General features: G+C 38.1%; 1 protein-coding gene across 3 annotated transcripts in view; it reads left to right on the forward strand.

The window, feature by feature from the left end:
* Positions 1-11,294: 11,294 nt before the first annotated feature.
* Positions 11,295-20,792, forward strand: part of LOC120429527 (RNA-binding protein fusilli-like) — a 146,346-nt gene continuing 136,848 nt past the window's right edge. The window contains exon 1 of one of the 3 annotated variants that reach the window (XM_039594593.2): positions 11,295-12,195. The gene's annotated coding sequence lies outside the window, so the exon portion shown is untranslated. The remainder of the gene's footprint in view (positions 12,196-20,792) is intronic. The other 2 variants (XM_052709148.1, XM_052709147.1) reach the window with 2 other exon arrangements.

The raw sequence follows: 20,792 nt of genomic DNA on the forward strand, positions 1-20,792 counted from the left end.
TAGTTTATTGATCCGAAAGACCTTCGTTGGTAGTTCTTCCATAAGAAATACATTGTAGAAAAAATGCAACAAAAAAAAAAAAAAAAATGCTCGTAAACCTTTGATCAAAGGCGCGAGCGGGTCGTGTTGATGTGGCAAAGGGAAGTAATTTGTGATTGTAGACGGTATTGTTTTAATTCGCAACATGTTGTATCAATGTGGCATCGTAACATTTAGCTACCATCTATCTTCTATTTTTTGTGTTCTATCCTTTATTTATTTTTTTGAATAATTTTTCATCTGTCCTATAAGTTGTCATCAATATAATCTAAGCTCGTTTGTTTTATTAGCTATTTATAAAAAAATCCTTTTTTTGTCAAGTAAAAATTGTCCTTTACTTCATCTACTACGAAATAAAGTTTTTAATTTTTGTAGCATTCAATTTACTATCTTATTTATTATTGATTCTTTATAAAGTATATTTTTCGGTACTATCTATTGATTTCACTCTTCACCCTTTAAAAATTAAAAAAAAGAATGCAAAATTTTATATGCCATATAAAATCCTATCCTCTTCATCTTCCAACAATACAATTCTGTTAGATGAACTAAACTCCTCAAGCACTTGTTCACTAGACTAGTTGCGTTTCTGCTGTCGTATTTCTTAAATACGAATTAAATCTTCGTAAAGCCGAGGATGACCTCTCGACTGACGCCATTACCATTAATATTTTCAAAAGCTTATTTACGTTTACAAAAGCACCACTCCGCAGGCTCAAATCTACGGCTTCACCAACAGTTAAGATCATGTCCAACGTTTTTTTCCCGCCAGAGCACAAATTCAACTATGAAGCTTTTGAGTGATATTGCTTCCAATTCCTTTTCATTCGTCGCCAATGCATATAGTTCACTTACTTGGTCCAAATAAAGTGCTGGTTGCTTGTGTTGAAACAAACACAATCAACACCTTTTAGTAGCTTGTTATGCTCGGTGAATCTTTCCTCAATATGTTCTAAAAGTTCGTCAAAAAATGAGTTCTAGAGCGATTCTTCGTAGAATCACTTTGGATCGTCCGTGACTATTGACTTCTTTCTAGGGAGACTGATAGTCAGTGTGCTACATGTTTCTGAACCTTTAAAATAAAAAAAATATTTATAATCTATCCTTACTGCTATTTACAAACATACGCGAATTTGTCAAATGAAGAATCCTCACGCATTTTTTTTGCAGCCTGTTGATTGCTTGGTCAGCTAGCTCCATTGCTTCGTTAAGGTTCATTTGTTCAGCTGGAAGAAGTTTGCTTTAAGGATTATGTTCGGGTGATTGTCAGTAAAACTGTTTGTCAACAGTCGTAGTGACAGCAACAAAATTTATTAGTCTTCTTTTCCACCGAATTCCTCTTTCTCAAACTACTTCAACACCAATTATTCCTCCTAAAATCCTGAAGTGAAGCTTCTCGAACGATCGCACTTTTGTTTCGGTAACTTGCTAAAACGTGGCTTCCCTGTGTGTCCCACACGCACCTTTCTTCTCTCCGTTTTTCCTTTGCGCGCGTTGACAGTTCACAGTGTCACACAGTCGATCGATTACACCGTCGGTCTTCCACCGTCTGGCAGTGCGCCCGTCTCAACGATCGTAACAGTTAAGCTAGTTTAAGTATGGGAAATATACCCATTCCCAGCCTACTACGCGGTCGTGATGCACGATAATCTGGAGTGTTCCTTAAAATTTACTAAAACCAAGTACATTCACGAAAAGTGGCATTTATAGAGTATAGAGAAAGTTTCCTGGCATCACTCTGGTGGTGTTGATGGCCACCCTTTGTTCTTTATTTGCTTTCGCTCGGATTTCGTCAGCCTTTGATTAGAATAGGTAAACGTCAAGTGACTCAGTGTGTTTGATTTTTTTTGGATAGCGCTTGCTTATTAATTACATGTTTCGGGATTATTTTTCAAGTGAGTGGCTGAACCATGTTCAAAAGAACATTTTGCCCGGGCGTAATATTGAATGTTTGGCCTTTTTGAAATGTTAGTCTTGATTAAAAAAACAATTTATTGTTTTCTATTGCGCAATTTCCACTAACTTGGACTTTGCACTAAATTATTGCTATCGATCGCACTATTGCGACTTGTCAAACTGCCTTGGGAAAATTTAAATTTCCTAAAAAATGATCAAAGTGTTCGCTTGTTTTTCAGCTGTCAATCGCAATTTTGAAGTGCGATTGTCCAGTTGGGTGGAAACTGCGACTGGCAGTGTAAACAAACAACTGGTTGCCTAGTTTTTTGAATTCTTGTTGTCAAAAGTGCGAAAGAAAAGTGCGGGCAAAATCCAAGTTACAGTGCAAGGATCAATAAATGATCGAAACATTTCACGAATGTTTCATATTTTACAAATGAACCATTAGGTAGTTGCTGAGTTGCTGACATTAGAAAATAAAGGGTTGTTTTGGTGAGACTTAGAAAACTTCAATTTTCCTGTTTCTTTTTCTTTTATCCGCTGTATCTCAGCAACCAGTGGTCCAATCTTCAATGTTTCTTAGATAAAATTGTAGGAAAATTTCTGAACTTTTGACAAACAAAAAGAAATCAGGAATGGACAATCATGGACACCAATGAAAAAATTCAATTCAATTCAGTTTTATTGGTGAATAATCATAATTCATTTTTGAGCATTTGGAAATTAAAAAAAACTTAATCAAAAGAAAGAAAAAGTTCAAAAAAACTTACTTAATTATTGAAAAAATTAAAAAAAAAACAAAACGGAAAATGGGGTCAAACAATTTTACGTACAAGATTTAAATTTTTGACAAAAATCTCTATGAGCATGAGCATGAGAGACCACCCATGGTTGTCTTTCTCCGTTGCTGAACAGGACCGTAATATCCTATCAATACAACCGACCATACGCTTAAACGATCTAATGGTGTTTCCCTTATCAACAGCATGTATGAATGCGCTGAAAAGATACACTCAACCCCCGGTGGTTGGTCACTTTTTCGTTTGACACTTTTTTAGTTTGTACCCCGTTGGTTGGTCAAAGTCAAACTAAAAAACTAACTTAATCCACCTATGTGGTTGGTGCCTTCCTCACTCTTTTCCAACAATGGGTGATATGTGAAATGATGTGTTTGAACACAAATTTGGTCCAAAAAAACCGGGGGGATGGCAACCCTATTCCAACCAAAGCAAACTGACAACAGTCGACATTAGTACGGTTGTCAAATGAGAGCCCACAACAAAAGCACTAGCTGTCAAATGGTAGCCCATAACAAACCATTGTTTGGGTTTTTGATTTTCAAATTTCCCGCAATTCAAACGATAAATACCTGAAAAAACACGTGAATTGTGTTGCTGATGGCAAATTCTATCATATCCTTGGAGATTCCATCCCAATATTGGCTGAAAATTCATGTCGAAAAAAGTGATTTTTCTGTTTACCTTTTTTTGCTTTTTTTCTTTTGGTCGATCAAACAGTGCGCTCGTACACTGTGAATCGGCATTACACATTTTTTAGTTTGGTTTTACACATTTGCATGGGACTTTTGAGTTTAACCAGGATAACACACTTCGTGTTACCAAAGTAATATAAATAATACTGATTCTGAGTGTTTGTTATCTGGACTTCCAAGATGGCGGCTTCTTCGCTACCCCCTGAAAAAAACACACATATCACTCAAGGGCTCATAAGTGGCATCATAAGTGGTCATAGCTTGATACAGGGTTGCCAGATCGTCAATGTTTTGAACTTGTTGGAAAGGTCTTTCGATTACCTAACCAACGATGGGTCGGATGATGGATCCGGACATTGTTTACATACATTTAAGTGAGATCCGGCTACAAAAAGGTACATAAATATCATTTAAGTGGTCAGAACTCGAGACAGGGTTGCCAGATCTTCAATGTTTGAGACTCGTTGGATAGGTTTTTCGATTATCTAACCAACGATGGGTCGGATGATGGATCCGGACATTGTTTACATACATTTAAGTGAGATCCGGCTACAAAAAAGGTACATAAATATCACTAAAGTGGTCAGAACTCGAGACAGGGTTGCCAGATCATCAATGTTTTAGACTCGTTGGAAAGGTCTTTCGATTACCTTACCAACGATGGGTCGGATGATGGATCCGAACATTGTTTACATACATTTAAGTGAGATCCGGCTACAAAAAAAGTACATAATATAACATAAGTGGTCATAACTCGAGACAGGGTTGCCAGATCTTCAATGTTTTGGACTCGTTGCAAAGATCTTTTGATTACCTAACCAACGATGGGTCGGATGATGGATCCGGACATTGTTTACATACATATAAGTGAGATCCGGCTTCAAAAAAGTACATAAATATCACTTAAGTGGTCAGAACTCGAGACAGGGTTGCCAGATCTTCAATGTTGTGGACTCGTTGGAAAGGTCTTTCGATTACCTAAGCAACGATGGGTCGGATGATGGATCCGGACATTGTTTACATACATTTAAATGAGATCCGGCTACAAAAAAGTACATAAATATCACTTAAGTGGTTATAACTCGAGACAGGGTTGCCAGATCTTCAATGTTTTGGACTCATTGCAAAGATCTTTTGATTACCTAACCAACGATGGGTCGGATGATGGATCCGGACATTGTTTACATACATTTAAGTGAGATCCGGCTACAAAAAAGGTACATATATATCATTTAAGTGGTCAGAACTCGAGACAGGGTTGCCAGATCTTCAATGTTTGAGACTCGTTGGATAGGTTTTTCGATTATCTAACCAACGATGGGTCGGATGATGGATCCGGACATTGTTTACATACATTTAAGTGAGATCCGGCTACAAAAAAGTACATAAATATCACTAAAGTGGTCAGAACTCGAGACAGGGTTGCCAGATCATCAATGTTTTAGACTCGTTGGAAAGGTTTTTCGATTATCTAACCAACGATGGTTCGGATGATGGATCCGGACATTGTTTACATACATTTAAGTGAGATCCGGCTACAAAAAAGTACATAAATATCACTTAAGTGGTCATAACTCGAGACAGGGTTGCCAGATCTTCAATGTTTTGGACTCGTTGGAAAGATCTTTTGATTACCTAACCAACGATGGGTCGGATGATGGATCCGGACATCGTTTACATACATTTAAGTGAGATCCGGCTTCAAAAAAGTACATAAATATCACTTAAGTGGTCAGAACTCGAGACAGGGTTGCCAGATCTTCAATGTTGTGGACTCGTTGGAAAGGTCTTTCGATTACCTAAGCAACGATGGGTCGGATGATGGATCCGGACATTGTTTACATACATTTAAATGAGATCCGGCTACAAAAAAGTACATAAATATCACTAAAGTGGTCAGAACTCGAGACAGGGTTGCCAGATCTTCAATGTTGTGGACTCGTTGGAAAGGTCTTTCGATTACCTAAGCAACGATGGGTCGGATGATGGATCCGGACATTGTTTACATACATTTATATGAGATCCGGCTACAAAAAAGTACATAAATATCACTAAAGTGGTCAGAACTCGAGACAGGGTTGCCAGATCTTCAATGTTGTAGATTCATTGGAAAGGTCTTTCAATTACCTAACCAACGATGGTTCGGATGATGGATCCGGACATTGTTTACATACATTTAAGTGAGATCCGGCTACAAAAAAGTACATAAATATCACTTAAGTGGTTATAACTCGAGACAGGGTTGCCAGATCTTCAATGTTGTGGACTCGTTGGAAAGGTCTTTCAATTATCTAAATAACGATGTATAGCATGATGATGTTTGGTTCAGTTTACTGCTATTTATTCATCTTCCGAAAATATGCGAAAACACATTTTTATACATAACTTTTGAACTACTTATCAAAACTTCAAACAATTCAATAGCACCGTATGGGACCCTAAACCAAGTCGAATGCGACTGGTTTGGTCAAAATCGGTTCAGCCAGTGCTGAGAAAACTGTGTGACATTTTTGGTCACATACACACACACATACACACACACATACCCACACACATACACACACACATACACACACACATACACACACACATACACACAGACATTTGTTCAGTTTTCGATTCTGAGTCGATATGTATACATCAAGGTGGGTTTTCGAGCTTTAAATAAAAAGTTCAATTTTAGAGCAGGATTATAGCCTTACCTCAGTGAGGAAGGCAAAATGACGAACTGTCACTTTTTACACGGCGCTCCCGCACACTATCAAAACAAACGTTTGACAATGTGGGTGAACTCCGTGTAAAAGGGGTGTTAAACTAAAAAGTGACCCCGTTCGTTTGACAACAGTTGGTGTCAAACCATCGGGGTTTGAGTGTAAAACATCAAGATCATTAAAACTAGATCTGGAGCAAATAGGTAACAGTCGTTGGCCACCAACGGCGCCCGCCATGTCAGTTTGTAGATCTCGGGGGATTGGGACGGGAATGTTAGTTAGCACAGGTTGCTACAAAGGGTAGGTTCTATAAAATATCCACACCCCCACGTGTGCCGGAAAACTACTTCTACTTGGGATTTTGTTATCGGTTAAGGGTAATGACCAGGATTCAACATAGAGGATGATGATGCGACCCAATAATCAATAAATTTTGTTTAATGGTGTGATGTATTATGCATTCTCAAGGCAAACAGTCGGAGTATGCGGATGAGACTATTCCCGGTTATTTGGTTCAACCTTAGACAGCCGGCTGTGGAAAGATAAAACCAAATAAAATGCGAAAACGCGAAACCGCCCGGACCGAAATACACACACAATCGGGGGGACAACAAAGACGGAAATGGCAACGAAAATCCTGCGTGATGACCGCGACGCGCACCGTTCAAATTCTCCAACGCAACTAATATGGATTGTAGGTAATTTAAATATTTATATTATTTTTTTTCACACATTTTTTCCGCGTACCGATTTTTTCTGAATAGTCCTCATCAATACCTACAACTTTGCCGAAGACACCAATTCACTCAAAAAAATCTTTAGAAAGTTACAGATTTTCGAATATTTACGTACCATTTCTGCCATAGCCATTAGGGACCATCCATAAACCACGTGGACACTTTAGGGGAGGGGGGGGGGGGTATGGCGATTGTCCACGCTCTATACAAAAAAGATTTTTTTGTATGGACAATTGTCCACGAGGGGGGGGGGGTTAGATTACCAAAAAAGTGTCCACGTGGTTTGTGGATGGTCCCTTAGCTGCCAACATTGTTTGGAGATTTGTATGGGTGAACCAATGACACAAAATGACTTCTTTGGTCATAGAAAAGGCGCCCACAAAAAATATAAATGTATGGTCGAAATTGGCCGATTTTGTAGAAAACTGCTCATAAGGGACATTTATGCAAACAGGGGCAGTGCAGTGCACCATGGTCATAAGACTGAAAAAACTCACAGAAATTATCTTCTGAGAAAAAAACTAACTTAATCCACCTATGTGGTTGGAGCCTTCCTCACAACAATGGCTGTACACAAGTTTCATCTATTTTTTAGATCCGGCTTCCAAAAAGTACATCGATATCACTTCAGTGGCCATATCTCGAGACAGGGTTGCCAGATCTTCAATGTTTTGGGCTCGTTGGAAAGGTCTTTTGATAACCTAACCAACGATGGGTCGGATGATGGCTTCGGACATAGTTTACATACATTTAAGTGAGATCCGGCTTCAAAAAAGTACATCAATATCACTTAAGGGGCCATATCTCGAGACAGGATTGCCAGATCTTCAATGTTTTAGACTCATTGGAAAGGTATTTTGATAACCTAACCAACAATGGGCCGGATGGTGGATCCGGACATAGTTTACATACATTTAAGTGAGATCCGGCTTCAAAAAAGTACATCAATATCACTTAAGTGGCCATATCTCGAGACAGGGTTGCCAGATCTTCAATGTTTTGGACTCGTTGGAAAGGTCTTTTGATAACCTAACCAACGATGGGTCGGATGATGGACCCGGATACAGTTTACATACAGTTAAGTGAGATCCAAATATATGTGAAAACACATTTTTATACATAACTTTTGAACTACTTATCGAAACTTCAATCTGTATAAAACTCGATCTATGGGACCCTAAACCAAGTCGAATGCAACAAGTTCGGGTCAAATCGGTTCAGCCAGTGCCGAAAAACATGAGCTAGTTTGTTGGTCACATACATACATACACACACACATACACACACACATACACACACACACATACACACACACATACACACACACATACACACACAGACATTTGTTTAGTTTTCGATTCTGAGTCGATATGTATACATGAAGGCTGATCTACGACGTTTTTATACGAAGTTCATTTTTAGAGCAGGATTATAGCCTTACCTCAGTGAGGAAGGCAAAAAAACATTATCTTGTTAAATCGACGGTAGCATTTCAAAAGGCATCATGTACATTTTACACTTTCTGGGTTATTGCATATTATGAAAGTACTCCTAATAAGCTACCTCTCCACCAAAAATGAACAAAAGTTACTTCAGTAAAGTCAGTTTAATCATGATTTTAAATAAAGTAACATAAACAAAATCTCTGCCATCAGCAGTCCCTGTTTATATAGCCCTGTCAACCTGTCAAATAAAAGACTACATGAACCTCGTGACGAAAAAAAAGCATCATGAAAAAAGCGCCATGTACATTCGGCGAAGAAAAACGAATCATAACAAAGCGCCCCCCTCAATGACAGCAGGGTGATATAGACGTTGGTGATTTCAAAAGAAGTTATGTTTGTTTTTCTCAAAAAAAAAATACGGAAAAATGTTTTTTTTTTTAATTTGGATGATCAAGTATCAAAAAAGCAACGTTTTTCATCGTTTGTTATCATTAGACTACTTGCAACGCGGCTCTACTTTGTTCTAGCTGTTTCATTTTTCAAATAGAACTGAAACAGACCACCCGCAACGCGGAAAAGCAGTTTTATTTTTCGAGCAGTATTTTGAAACCGAAATAAAACTGCTCGACGAGTTTGTTTCGAACATGAGACGATTTGGAACTGGAATAGAACTCAGTTTCAAAAAAATCAGATATATAGAGATTTCCACGTTTTCTTACACACACACTATGATGCTGTGTTGATAATCATACGCACACAATTAAAAGCATTTTTTGAAACAACATTTAGATCAGCGCGTTGCGAGAATCGTGTTCTATTTTCATTTCCGCCAGTTCTAAAAATTTAAAACTGCTCGCAATTTGAAACAATTATAAAACTTCGCGCTGCAGACAGTCTTAGACTGGTTGCAACGCGGCTCTACTTTGTTCTAGCTGTTTCATTTTTCAAATAGAACTGAAACAGACCACCCGCAACGCGGAGTTGCAGTTTTATTTTTCGAGCAGTATTTTGAAACCGGAATAAAACTGCTCGACGAGTTTGTTTCAAACGTGAGACGATTTGGAACTGGAATAGAACTCAGTTTCAAAAAAAATCAGATATATGGAGATATCCACGTATTCTTACACACACACTATGATGCTGTGTTGATAATCATACGCACACAATTAAAAGCATTTTTTTGAAACAACATTTAGATCAGCGCGTTGCGAGCACCGTGTTCTAGTTTCATTTCCGCCAGTTCTAAAAATTTAAAACTGCTCGCAATTTGAAACAATTATAAAACTTCGCGTTGTAACCAGTCTTAGACTGTCTGCAGCGCGAAGTTTTATAATTGTTTCAAATTGCAAGCAGTTTTAAATTTTTAGAACTGGCGTAAATGAAACTAGAACACGATGCTCGCAACGCGCTGATCTAAATGTTGTTTCAAAAAAATGCTTTTAATTGTGTGCGTATGATTATCAACACAGCATCATAGTGTGTGTGTAAGAATACGTGGATATCTTTATATGTCTGATTTTTTTTTGAAACTGAGTTCTATTCCAGTTCCAAATCGTCTCACGTTTGAAACAAACTTGTCGAGCAGTTTTATTCCGGTTTCAAAATACTGCTCGAAAAATAAAACTGCAACTCCGCGTTGCGGGTGGTCTGTTTCAGTTCTATTTGAAAAATGAAACAGCTAGAACAAAGTAGAGCCGCGTTGCAACCAGTCTTAGAACATCTTATTTTGCTTTTAAAAGAAAATGGGAATGGAGCACCCGCAGTCGAGCAGTTTTTGACAGTTCGCTCCATAAGGAAAAAATTGTAGAAAAAAGCAAAAACTGCTCGAATGGAAGTGCTCCATTGAAAATGGATGCTCAACACTGAAATACGTTTTTCTCAAAAAGGATGGTGTGCTTTTTAAATGTTGGCATCGAAATAATTCAAAGAATTGCTCATGATCCAAAGGAGGCAAAAATTCATAGAAATATTTTTCTTGAAAAACCGAATCTTGAATTCGGAAAATTGTCTGGACTGTGTTACCAACCCACACAATGGTACGAAAAACCCAATTATATAAAATAACTTTTTTGATCAAAGAAACTCCCAATTTCAATTTTTTATACACTCAGCTCAGCCATTACTTTGTTCTTATCAACGCCATGCTCTGACGACGAACCCGATCGCCTGGCAGCAGTAGGCGGAGCATCTGCTTGTGGTTGCGCAGGCGTCAGCAATGGAAGAAAATTCTCCCGTCGACACACACAACACGGGAAAGACTTGAATGCAACGAAAGATGGACGAGCGAGGAACCTTGTTTCTTAAATTTGATGTTATTTTGGGAATTATTATATTCTGAGATTTTTTATTTTGAAAGTAGGGTCGATTTAAATGTTATAATTTGGAACGTTTTATTTCCGGTTAAAGAAATTTTGTAATCATTTGAAACTAATTAAAAATAAATCAGTTTTTAATAGTGGACGTATTTTCCGTGATATTGGAAACATATTAATTAAATAAAATTACTGTAACAACAATGATGGCAACCCTACACCATTCTCACCTGAGATAACGCATCCAAGACGACCGTGACAGAGCGGTGTCCCGTTACAGCTCACCTGAGCTAGGGTGTCACAATGACAGCTCAGCACACTGAAACAAGATAGCCACACTGCGTTACGTATCGCTATCTCTTTCCAGCCACCGTTACGCACCTGGAGAACGCACAAATACCTGGTGACTGAGCCTACTGCGATGGCATCTGTATTGGTGGCATCTTGCCCAGGTGAGCTCGGTTCTCGCGGTGTATTGGTGCGCGTTCGCGCAACTCCTCCTGATCGGAGGGTTACTTTATGAGCTCGCACACACAGGTGAATCGACGAATTGACGCAAGCGCCTACCGTGTCCGTACCTGAGCGTTTTACCTGTTGATGGTCGTGGTGCGAGCGAAGGTATCGCTCTCAGGGTGCTCTCCATATTAGAGACGGTGCCAGCTAGCCGTCGCCGTCAGTCTTGTGCCTGTTCCGTAGCTATTCTGACGTTTTAGGACTCCGGTTGCGTTGCGTTTCTTCCCCGATTGGTCAATTCCAGACACACACAAGGTGTCTCGTCGTCGGTCGGTCGTGCGGAGAAATTCACCACCATCTTCGATTGGTTTTGTGGCGTTTATTTGGTCGAGTGTTTGTTGCGCATTGTTTTCTCGGACACATAACGGGACCAGCTGACAGCTCTGTTGACGTTTCGCTATTGGTTACCGCGAGGGGAGTTGAGAAGGTTTGGCGCATCAACAAGTGGCCGCGGCTACTAGATTGGCTGTGCGAGCAGGACGGCAGAAGCGGTGGTCAGTCTGAAGAGTCCCGATTTGGGAATTTCGTGGAATTTCACCAATTCGCGACGGAGAGAGTGCGCGAGTTGAGTGTTGCGCAAAGAGTTGCCAAGTGAGACACAACAACAACTGTCAGTGAGTGCGAGTTCGCGAGCTAGCTTAGTAGTAGTTTAGACGCGATAAGCGCGTGTGCACAGTAAAATTTAAGTGCGTGTAACCCCGTTTTTCGCGAGACCATCGGAGCAGTTCAGAGACATCACAGTTTGACAGCGAGTTTTCTTTTTCTGCGTGTGTGTGCGTGCTGCTGTTTTTGGAAATTGGAAAACAAGTTTGCGAGGTTCGCGAGACAACCCAGCCATACACATCCACAGTGTGGTCGTAGTAGGCTTGGCCCGGGTGTGTTGTTCGAGAACTGCTGGCGAGCACGTTCCGTTATATTTTGGTGTGTAACAACCTGTGGGAAGAACCGTGCGGCCCTAGTGAAATCCCCTTGTAAAAATTACCGTAGTGGCAACAGGTTTTCAGAAGGTGTCCGGGTTCGAGACAAGTGACAGTGACAGCTCCGCGCACGGTAAGTCGAAAGATTCGAGATTATCCTCTCTTTTTAAACAACACAAAAACAAGTAATTTTTTTGAGTTCCGTGTGGTTTTATCCGCTTGGCTGGACTGGGGGACCGTCGGGCCGGTAGTAGGGTGGAGGAATGTGAAATTTTTCTCTTCAAGTTTGGTGAGTTTACGCGGTGGAACCGCGATTTTAGCTCCGTGGTTCCACTTAAGAATTGCTTAAAATTAATGAAAGTTGATGCGAACGGGGACGTTTAGTAGCCAATTTGCTACTGTACGGAGGAAAAAGTGGGAAATTTTATGATAATTTTGAAACAAGTGCTTAAATTTGGTCCTTGGTTACCGCACGGGGATCTACTTTGAGTCGATTTAATAATTTCGTACGAGGGTTATGAATGTGGTGCAGTAAACGGAACTTATTTTTGGTTTTTTGATTATTTTGATGACTGATTCATTTCAGTGCTATAACACTATCAGATCAGAGATACTCGCTAACTCCTTGCTACGCTTCAAAACAGTAACATGTATAAGCGTTTTGTTATATTTCTTTTTCAGAAATTTAAATATAGCCAACAATAAACATACTTTATTTTTTTTGGTTTTAATATTTTTTTATTTGTTGCATTTGATTTTTCTAATGTTTTGATAAAAAAAAAACAAATACAGTCCAGAAACGATAATCCGAAGTTTCGATTATCCGAAGGTTTGTATGGGATTTTGAATAACCAAATCACTAACAAAACATGTTTTTTTGTTTTGTTTTCTTGCTTTTAACGTCAAATGCGGGTTCTGCGACCCCATTGTAGCCAATTTTATATAGTTGTTTTCCTATTGGTTTACAAAATGCATTTTTTCAATATTTAAATATTTTTGGATTCAAAAATTCTTAATCACTCTATCGTAGTTCAGCGGTAATTTTTAAGCTCTTCAATCAAAAATAATTTAATTAAAAAATAGTGATTAGATTATCCGAAGATTCGATTATCCAAAGTGATTTTTTCCAAGGCCTTCGGATGATCAAGTCTGGACTGTATTTGTGATTTACGCTAGAAATAAAAATAGTTTAGAAGTCAAAAACAGAGCACTGGAAACATTTTTTTCGCATTTAATTAAATATCTAACAACTTTTGGGTCAAACCCAATCAAAAGTTCTATACAGTCACTTCACTTCTATACACTTTCACTTCGGATAATCGTAACTTCAGATAATCGAATCACGAAAAAAAAAACTGTGTTGTTGTCTTATTTTTGATAGTTGAGACCAATAAACTACTCTAAAGTGATTTTTTTTTAAATCAAAGATGGTGGCCAAAATGGCGGTGATGAAATATTGAAAAAATACATTTTCTAATTTAATAGGCATTCAACAATTCAAATTTGACTAAAATGGGATTGTAGAACTCCAACTTGATGTTAAAAGTAAGAAAATAAAAAAAAATGAGGCTTCGGATAATCGTGTCTGGACTGTAATTGTTTTATCTCATCTCACAGTTTTCTTTATGACGTGAGTGACGACTGGAAGAATTAAAACAAGTTTTGAAGTAAAAGTTTTCACAATATGGTTGAGGCATGGTATTTTATTGTCAGAAAAAATACAAAATATCAAAAGATCTTAGGAAGTATCTTTTTTTTTTGCTAAATTTTACATCTTTATCCTCAGTATTATTTTTTAACACTGAACATCGAACCAATAGTTTCCGAGATACCGCGAGTTGAAAAATAATGGACACTGAGAGAAACTTTTTTTTTCTCGAAATTTAAACTTCAACCAACCTTTGAAAAACGAAAATTTTGATTAAATTTTCTCAGGTTTTTGAAAATTTCTTTCGCTGTGGTGCTTTTTCTATGTTAAGTGTTTTTTTTATTTCACCTTAAATATCTTGAAAACTTTGTAGTCTATCAGAAAGTGTGTAGACTCTACATCTACACTGTAGAGTTACGCTGATTGCATTTTTTCTAATTTCCGAATATGATTTTTTAAATTTTGTTTGGCAATATTTTTTTTCTCCAAATAACATTTTTTTTTCCAAGGAAATCAAAACTCCTATACCAGTTTCCTTAAAACTCTAGCGCAAAAAATGTCAGTTTAGCCCCCTTGAAAAAATATATAAAAAAATCGCAAGTAAAAACTACGTATTCCGCGGGAAATCAACTGATATTGATAAAATGACAAATAAAAAAACGAGAATTTTTGTTCCCGTGTACTAATTTTTATGAAAACTCTCTTTCAGAATTTACAACTCTGCTGAATACACCAAATCGATCAGATGTCTCTCACCCCAGTAGGTCTGGGTTTAATCCCAGCCGACCACGGCTGGCTTTTTTGAGACCAGATTTGTCTGATCATGCCTACTATCGGATGGGGAAGTAAATGTTGGTTCTGGCCTAACCTACGATCGTTAGGTCAGTCCAGGTGCAGGATTCTTTTCCCTGGAAAAGTTATAATAAACTTGGCTCGCAATCCAAAGGTCGTCAGCTCGAATCCCGGAGCAAATGATTTGATTTTTTTAAATATTTTTTTTTCCAATGAGTTTAAACCCAAACTCACTCCCATCTTACAGTAGCTCTCTTTTGTTGATTTCTGAGCAGAGCCGGGGGCCTTAAGGCTAGCCAGCTCAAAGCTTATTTGTATGATGATTACATGAGCAAATCGACTCCGTCGCGTTCCGATCCGACGAAAATGTTTGATTTTTCCTCCACTTTTTTTTTGGGTGTTGCTTCTTTCTGAGACCCGATGGAATCATCACTGCCAACATTGGCTTATGTTTTGCGTTGAATCCACCTATTGGGGATTTTGAGTCATTCTGTAATCTTTAAATTTAGTTAAAAATAAGAAATTATAAATTGTTTAAGAACAACAATTTTTATGCAGTGATGGTAAGAACCTTCCGAATCGTTTGTTAATATGATTATTAATTAACATTTTCTTTGCTGAAATGAAAAAAACCACGAAATAAAAATAAGGAATTGATTTTCAATGCTTTCAATGCCTGCCGTTTACAACAGCAGCCGTACGGCCATTGAATCATATTTTCTCGATTTTTATTTTGTTTTTCTACCTTCCTTCCTTCTCGACGTTGCCAATCATTCCACCTGTCCGTCAGTCCATTCAATCGAGTCTGAGTGTGGTGGACGCGATTGATGATGAAGCGTGTGTGTGTGTGCGGAGATGATTGAATGCAGCACCTCCGAAAAGATGGCGCGTTGATGAAGATGACCACATCGATGCTTCCTGATTTTGAAGTTTTTGAGTTGTAATCGAATTTCGGAGGTGAGAAATTCATTCGTTGTTGTTGGTGATGATTTGATTGAGATATTAACTAAAATTTATAAGTATATATTTTTAAATGTCAGCTAAGCCCTTAGTGCAAATGTAGAGCTATTCTAGTGCTAAATTTAGGCCAATATTTTTCAAGTTTCTAAGGCAGTGCAAGCTGTTAAATTCCAAAAATAAACTTTTGAATCGACTCAATCAGCTGTGGATCGTAAAAGTTGCCTACATCCGGTGTATCGAGTTTCGTGGCAAAAATTGAAACATAAAAAAAGACGCACACAAATCAGATCAATCAATGGCCAATAATGAGTAATGGTGTAACCCAAACACGCTGAACACACTCAATCTGCGTTGTTGTTAATTTATGGAACGCTGCCAAATTTGGAGAGCGCGTCTCTCCGAGTTTGATAGATTGAAACTGAAACCAAATCGCAGTCTCGTGATGTTTTTCGTTTTTTTCTGCCATGAAAATTTAGAATTGTAGCTTTTTAATGTTAAACTTTGTTTTTTTTTTGTCAAATAATTGTTAATTACATATTAAATGAAAGTTTTTCGATTTGAAAAAAAAAAATATAAATACGAAAAATTCTCATGGGACAACTATGATTTATGGGCAACAATCCTCATGATTAAATTGTATCGCGTCAAGGTTATGCAACAAAGAATTTGTTTGTTTTAAACCCAATAAACATAGATTTATGCAAATCCGGCTCCAATGTTGGCACACAACTTATTTTATTTAGGTGTTAGTTTTCACATCTTTTCACCTCAAGTTGGGTTTAGTAAGCTTCATCAATCTTTGCCAAGATGACAATTACATTTTTCTCGAGGTTTGCGAAATTGGAAGACTGACTTTTCTGCGAATTCATCTTTCATCTGTCATGCATTAACATGGAATTTGCAGTATGCATTATAAATTATCATATCACATTTAATCAATTCTTCATTGAAATTTTCGCTACTCTCTTAAAAGTATCATCTTTACCAACCTCCAAGTACCTGTTCCTAAACCTATCCTCAACCTTCATCCATCCGTATCGCGACGCAAAATACAGGTTCCGCAGAGTATGGTCAACACGAGCGCGATGACGCGTTAGTACGACCTGATTTTTCAGCTTGGGGTCCGAATACGGTGGCTGACGACGCGGTCAACAAACGACCTTTCGCCGTTATGGACGGAGAAGTTCGAGCCACCGGTACGACCGACCGGCGGAATTCGTTTTCTCTCCCATTCCTAATCTCATTCATAAATCGAACCTCGAGGCTCGTTTTTGCGTTTGATGTCGTTGGACGGGGATCTTTACGATTCTTTTGCGCTCAGAGAGTGTTGGCGGGAGTTGTTTTCGGGGATCCACCTTTTGTGAGGAATTTTGAGATAAAAAACTCCTAAACGCCTTTACTACTCAAACATGATTTATAATTTTTTAAATCCAAAATGGCGGTGACGAGATATTGGGAAAATGCTTTTAGTGATTTAATAGGCAATGAACAACACAATTTCGATTAAATTCGGGTCGCAGAACTTAAATTTAATGTCAAAACTGACAAAAAAAAAACTATCTGAAGTCCCATACAAACCTTCGGATAATCGAAACTTCGGATAATCGAGGCTTCGGATAATTAAGACATTTTAAATCCTTTGCCCTTAGGAATCCCATAAACTTTTTCATGCAAATCGGTAAAAATGTGGATAAAGCTGGATTTTTATTGATCTTAACTTACAAACAAAATCGAAACGTTCTTAGTTTTAAATAAGAAAAAGGTTTTTCAGCTATTTGCGGACATTTAAAACCGAGATACAACACTTTTTTATTGGCAAATCCGATAAAGATAGATAAAAATGGCATGAAAAATATTTGCAACGACCTAAAGTTCCGTAGTAACAGCTCAATAGGGCGAATCTGCGTTTGTAAGCAAGCAGTCTATCCCTTTTGCACAAGTGACAGTTCACGTAAAGTAAGAGGGGGATAGACTGCTTGTTTACAAACGCAGATTCGCCCTATTGAACTGTTACTACGGAGTTCACCGTTTGTTTAGGCTTTTTTTGATTTTTTTTCAAAAAATGTTCAATTTTTTGCCATCTACAAATATGGTGGTTGGTCAGATACAGCCTCTTAAGGGGTTACATACATGTAGAAAATATCAAAATTTCATATTACGGCAAAATTGATAATTCCACTAAAAAGATGATTTCCAATCACTCTTGAAAGTTTCATGAAAATATTTCATGATTCAAGTGAGTGATAGACGATTTAAGTTTAAAATTTTGCCATGCGCAAAGCGAACTGTCAAACTTTGTGAGCGTTTTCTGGAGTTTTTTTTTGAAAAGGTCCAATAAACCAAATTTCTAGTTTTTGCTTTTTGGGTGTTTTTGAAACCGCATTGAGTCAAGGGTATTAAAAAACACCCAAAAAGCAAAAACATAAAATTTGGTTTATTGGACCTTTTTTAAAAAAAAACTCCAGATTTATGGGTGCCACGATATCTCGAGATGGGATGGACCGAATTAGCTGAAATTTGGGATGAAGACTCTCAAGACATACATCGTGTGCATGACGAAGCCCGATTTTTAAATTTTGATTTTTTTAAATACAAAAATCAAAAACTGACGATTTTTAATATGAAAAACTTAAACATATTTTTAACTTTTTTTGAAATAAACTTTTTGAAAATCGGCCTTCGTCATGTACACGGAACCGGTTTAGCGAGTCTTCACCAACATTTTGAGCCGATTTGGTTGAAACAGTGTAGAGATATCGTAGCACCCGTTTTTTGAAACTGCTCAATTCAAATAGCTATATCTCGGCAAAGATACAGGGGTTGGACAGGCAAGTTTTTTTCAAAATTCAAATGCTCATAACTTTTCGAAAAATTAACCGATTTTGATGATTCAAGAAGCAGGTGAAAGGGAAATTATTCCAGTTTTAGAAAATGGACCCGTTTAAGGGTACGGTCCGTGGCCACCGGAGATGTTCCGGATTTCCCGAGGTCATGTCAAAAAGCAAGTTTTTCTGCGGCGTGCCATTTTAGTTGTGGTGAGCTTTTTATTTAATCAATATTTTTTCCTGAAAGTACAACTAATAACCAGTCGAATGCAACCGGAAGCATTGAATTCCGTTGAAAATCCGCAGAGATATGGCCATTTCCGTAAAATCGGACCGGGAGGACACGTATTGGCCACAGTTATTATAGCAACTTCGATGAACCATTGCAATATGGGTGGCAAACTTCATGTTTTTTCATTGGCAAGTCTCAAAACACATTCACGAGTCTGTAATTGGCCAGGGGTAATCTGTAGCAGGTTCCGGGTGCCCCGGGGAAAGTGGCCAATTCGGAAAGTTCCACTTACCATAGCAATATGGGTATCAAACTTCATGTTTTTTCATGGGCAAGTCTCAAAACAAAACTACGGATCTCTGATTGGCCTCACTAAGCTGTAGCAGGTTCCGGGTGCCCCGGGGAAAGTGGCCAATTCGGAAAGTTCCACTTACCATAGCAATATGGGTATCAAACTTCATGTTTTTTCATGGGCAAGTCTCAAAACACAACTACGGATCTTTAATTGGCCTCACTAAGCTGTAGCAGGTTCCGGGTGCCCCGGGGAAATTGGCCAATTCGGAAAGTTCCACTTATCATAGCAATATGGGTATCAAACTTCATGTTTTTTCATGGGCAAGTCTCAAAACACATTTACGAGTCTGTAATTGGCCAGTGGTAATCTGTAGCATGTTCATGGGCAAGATTTCTGCTTTTTCAATAAACACTATTTTAAAATCAGAACCATGAGTAACCTTTTGAAATGGCTAAAAAACTTATTTTGAACATTTTAAAATATTGAGCTTGCTTTTTTACCCCAAACTGTCATCAGTTTTCCTTCTCAATAAACAGATTTTCGAATATTCGCATACCTAACTTAAAAAAAAACTAATGATGCAAAGTGGCTTCTTTTGGCATAGGAAATGCATGGACAAAATTTCGCTAAAAAAAAAATTCAAAGAAAAGTCAATTTGCAAAAACGTAGAGAATTGCACTAAAAGAATTATCCTGTCAGATTTCTTCAAAAACATTATATTTGTTGCTTCTAATCTTTTATCAAAAACACTTCCAAAGTTGGTAAAAATATCAAGCAAAACGATGTTGATGGGTTAAAGACGATGTGTAAACAAACAGTCAGTTCTGGTTGCGTCAGTTGACTATACATTAGGAACACTGGTAAAAGCACAGGTGTAACTGGTAATCTCCGAATTTTCTGATTTTTTTGAGTTTTTCTTTATGCTTTTTTTAAGAGACAAACCAAATTTAAATGATTTTTTTTTTAGATTTTCTCCCGTGTAGACGGATGGCTTGTAGAGAGTTCGCAGAAATTTTAAAACGTGTCTCTCACCGAGTCCGAGTCCGAGTCCGCAGCCGGACCCGTTTTCCCGGTACTTGTCACATTTGCTTGTCCGCGATGATTCCCGACTATAGTGTGGTTGTCATTTGCGATATATGCCAAAACGACGACGACGACGACGCCACCATGTCAATGTGTTGTGTGTGCAAATCACACCAGTGTGAGAGGAGGTTAAAATTCCAAGAGTCTCGGCTCCTCGTCGCGGGGAGTCCACTTCAACCAACCCGAGTGACACGTGGACTTACCCACTGACTGACTTATACCGGACCTTTATGCTCGAAGCTGTCGAAAGAGCACATCGCCGAAACGAAAACAGACGAAAGGAGGAGACCGGGTTAGGCTGTCTCGTTTCTTCGCATCGCACAATCTAGAAAGGTAGTCGCACCACCTTAATGACCAGGTGAGAGTGTACCTGTTGGTGTGTGAGTGCGTGCGAGGTGCATCATCTTCGACTTGATGCCCCTTTCTACCTTTCTTGGTTGTCAGTCGACCCTGTCAAGGCCGTTTAATAATCTTTCTTCTCTTTTATTTGTTACTGACTCTACGTTTTTAACTTACCTTTTTATGTTCCTTTGAAATTTGTATTTGACTGTTCTTTTGTTAAATATTCTTTGTTTTTTAAATCTATTCTCTCAATGGTTTCTTTTGTGTTTTGTTAATTTTTTTAGGTTTTTTGTTATTTTCTATTTTTTAAATCCTTTGGTTGAATTTTTTGCAGCTCTACAAGTTTTTTTTGCAGAATTACGTTACTTGATAATTAATTCTAAATTAGATCCTAAAGGGAGACTTACAGGTTGAGAAGAGGATAAACACAGGAACGCAAATCTGGTAGATGCGCTTAATGCATGACAGACGGCGCGAAAGTCAATAAGTCGGCTGTCAAAGTGCCCGGCCAGGTTTATTATGATGAGTCTCGAAAAGAGGTCATGAATTATTT

This window comes from Culex pipiens, chromosome 2 (assembly GCF_016801865.2).
Source record: "Culex pipiens pallens isolate TS chromosome 2, TS_CPP_V2, whole genome shotgun sequence".
NCBI classification, from domain to species: Eukaryota; Metazoa; Arthropoda; class Insecta; order Diptera; family Culicidae; genus Culex; species Culex pipiens.